This window comes from Triticum dicoccoides, chromosome 1A, assembly GCF_002162155.2.
Source record: "Triticum dicoccoides isolate Atlit2015 ecotype Zavitan chromosome 1A, WEW_v2.0, whole genome shotgun sequence".
In the NCBI taxonomy this organism is placed as follows: domain Eukaryota; kingdom Viridiplantae; phylum Streptophyta; class Magnoliopsida; order Poales; family Poaceae; genus Triticum; species Triticum dicoccoides.
The window spans coordinates 137926259-137930392 of NC_041380.1; positions in this window are offsets into that span (position 1 = coordinate 137926259).

Consider the following 4134-nt stretch of genomic DNA (forward strand, 5'->3'; position numbering starts at 1 on the left):
CCAAAAAAATTTCACCTGAGGAAGTGGGAGACTACAGGCCTATCTCTCTCACTAGTATGGGGCTTAAATTTTTGTCCAAAATGGCTGCAAATAGATTCCAAGCAATGATTATGCAATGCATCCATAAGAACCAATATGGTTTCATTAAGACCAGAACAATACAGGACTGTCTGCGTTGGACATTTGAATACTTGCACCAATGTCACCAGTCAAAGAGACCTATAGTAATCCTCAAATTGGATTTTGAAAAGGCCTTTGACTCTATTGAGCATGAAGCTATCTTTCAAATTCTCAGATATAAGGGCTTTAATGATAAGTGGATTCTTTGGATGAAACAGCTCCTTGCCACTGGTACTTCATCTGTTCTGCTCAATGGGGTCCCTGGGAGGAAGTTTGTTTGTAAGAAAGGAGTTAGACAGGGTGACCCTGTATCTCCCCTATTATTTGTCATAGCTGCTGACCTGCTACAAACAATGATTAATGATATGTTCAGGAAGGGAATTCTGCATTTACGTATACCTTACCATGATGCAGACTACCCTGTGATCCAGTATGCTGATGATACTTTGATCATCCTCCCTGTAGACAAGGTTCAACTTCTGGCTCTGAAGGATATGCTAAAGGTGTTCTCTCAGTCCACTGGTCTGGATGTCAACTATCATAAGTCCTTCATTATTCCAATCAATGTTGACTCTGCTGTAATGGAGGATTTGGCCACTGCTTTTGGTTGCAAAATTGGTAAAATGCCATTTACTTATCTGGGATTACCTGTGGGGACCACAAGACCCAAAATGGTAGACTTCATGCCACTGATTGACTGTATGGAGAGAAGAATGACTGCCAGTTCTTCTTTCCTTAACCAAGGAGAAAGGCTGCAGTTCCTTAACTCTGCTCTATCCTCATTGCCAATATTCTTTATGGGTAGTCTTGCTCTCCCAGCTGGTATTCTCAAGCAGTTGGAAAGAATCCAAAGACAGTGCTTGTGGAGAAAGCATAGAGATGAGCCTGCTCCATCTCTTGCTGCTTGGGAACTCATATGTAGGCCAAAAAACAAAGGAGGTCTTGGTATTCTTAATCTGGGGGTTCAGAATGTGGCTCTCCTTCTCAAGCATGCCATTAACTTCCTGAACAAACGAGAAATTCCTTGGGTATCCCTAGTTTGGGATTCATATTATTTTGAAAGAATGCCCCAGGGAACAAATGATTGGGGCTCCTTCTGGTGGAGGGATATTTGTAAAGTCATGCAGCATTTTAGGGACTGCTCCTGGGTGCAGATCAATGAAGGGGACACTGCTCTCTTTTGGTTTGATAATTGGAACCTTGGCTCTGAAACATCTAGTTTGCAAGCAAGATTCCCAAGGCTTTTCTCTTTTGCCAAGGACCCCTGGGTCTCAGTTAAGGAAATTTTCAATACCCAGGATATGCACCAACTTTTCCACCTTCCCTTATCTGCTCAGGCTTTTGATGAGTTAAATCTGATAAAGGATTTAATGGACTCACACAGCAGAGACCCCAGCTCGAAGGATTTTTGGTTCTGGCAGGGCTCTTCCAAGTCTTTCAAGCCCAAGATATTTTACTCACACACCTTTCAGTCTGAGTCCTTCAATCCTTTGCTCTGTTGGATTTGGAAATCCTCCTGTACTCTCAAGATCAAGGTCTTTGCTTGGATGCTTATTATGGACAGGTTGAACACCAAGGATATGGTTGAGATAAGGCACTGGCACATGGAGGATGGAGTCCACTGTAAGCTCTGCCCTTGCAGGCTAGAGAAACCAGGGATCACTTGTTCTTCAACTGCAATTTCAGTGTAAGGGTCTGGAATTATCTGCAGATTGATTGGTTTGCTGGCACCTCCATGATTGAGATGGTTACTCGGGCAAGGAGAAGTTTTGATAGGCCTTTCTTCCCTAAAGTGGTGTTCATTGCTTGCTGGAATATTTGGATCATCAGAAATGCCAAAGTGTTCAGAAATGAGAGGGCTAGTTTCAATAAATGGAGGTTTGCTTTTAGGCATGATATTAGCCTCATGCAGCACAGAATCAGATCTGCTTACAAGGATGACCTGCTCAAGTGGATCTCTTACCTCCCCCTTAAGCTAGTTTTGTAAGACTCTCTTTTACCTTGTACTCTGGTTACTCCTTGTAATCAACTTGTTGTATCTGTTATTTAATTCAATAAAGTTTTGATCTGCTGTGGGGGTTTTGCCCCACAGTGCACAGTCAAAAAACAACAACATTGAAAGCATTGTCTTTTAAACTGGGAATAAATGGAATGGGGTTCCAATCTGCAGGAATTGGCCGTCTCTGCAGTTGGGATAGGTCTTCGGCTAGTGGACTTGCTGTACTTTTTGTAGGAGTGGGATTTTTCTATGATACAGCTAGTGCTATGACAAATGAAATCGGTATACCTTTTGCTGGAGTGCAGGTCCTGTGTGGTGGGGCTAGTGGTGGGGCTAGTGGTGGGGCTAGTGGTGTGGCCAGTGAAGTATGGGTACAGTCTGCTAGAGTCGGTCCTACATTTTGTGTCACTGGTTGTGCAGCCAATATAAGCGGGGTGCTGTCTGATTTCTCCGGCACCACCACGTTTTTCAAGGACTTTGCTGGTGCTCCTTTAGGTTCGGCAATCACCCTCTTCCTTTTTGATGTCTGATGCACAAGAACAGCATTTGAGTGGAAAAACATGGTATGATGACAGATGGAATATGTATTGATAATGGATGGGCATGGCATCTCGACATATATGATGAGTAAAGTAAGCAGATGGCAGTGCAACAAAGTAGAAGAAATGCAAGACAACATATGCAAGATACCCGCAATCAATAAAACATTGCCAAATTAGAACAGGCACCTTGATGGTTGAACAGGACAGGCCATCTGCCTTTGACTCCTCGAGGTTAGAATAGTCATTAGGATGATATTCTGAACAAGAATCAACAGTTGGGGAGCGTATGAGTTTCATTGCATCCAGAATGGCACTCAATGCCTTGGTGCCAATTTTGTAAGTCATTGCAGTGTTTAGCTTCAAGAGTGGACTGCTGCTAGTGCGACACAAAGCAGCTACACAGATCATAGTGTAGATATAACGGGAAAACCTTAAGCATCAGAGTAAAACCAGCAAAGTGGAACTTGCTGGGATATATGTGCTAGTATTGCCGATACGGCTAGAAAGGCTTCGGATACCAGCTCTCTTCAAGTGAAGGTGCGGTACTGTTAATATCAATGTAACTCTCAAAGGCGACACAGCTCCCCGCATTTCCTTGCTATTCTTATAGGATTCAAGTGGGCAGGCCACTACAAATCCTATTCCTATGTTTACAAGATCCTATGAATCAAAGAGGCTCAAAGTGTCCATCACAACCGACCGTATAGACCTCTACACTGCAAATGTCCCTGCTCATCTTCAGTACAAGGAACATACTGTACAACTATCATACTCCCTCCGTTCCAAAATATAAGTCTTGGTAGAGATTTCCACTATGGATCACATATAGATGTATCCAGGTACATTTTAGAGTGTAGATTCACTCATTTTGCTCCATATGTAGTCCATGGTGGAATCTATACAAAGACTTGTATTTAGGAACGGAGAAAGTACATATTAAAGAAGAACGGAAGAGGAACATGGTAAAGAAGAGCAAGCAGATTTTGGATAATAAAATGTTGGTTGCGCAGTGCCCACACATGATGAACCAGAGCGCATTAAGAATGCAACTCCTAGCTATCTCTCGACCATTTCAGACGGTTGGATGAAGATCCTACGTCTCCTAACCCTTCTTCTTCCCCGTCTTTGATTCTTCCCATACAGAACGCCGCACGGGCCGCCGGCCGGACCACCGGCCCCCACCGCCTGTGTTCCTCCGCCACCCCACCCCCACCCCCACCCCAACCCCCACCCGCATCAAGTTTTCTTCGTTCGGCAAGGCCCCACAACCACCCGAGCCCCTTCGATCGCACCGGCGAATTCCGATGAGCTCTGAAAAATCGACTGACCCAATTTTGAAATTTAGTCTACTATGATTTAACTAGTGTGGAATATAAAAGGGGAAACCATAAGCATTGCGAGTATGGTGTTGAGAGTGCCATGGCGGATCTGAAGGTGCAAACCGAACAAAGGCAACTTCGCAACCAAGACAAG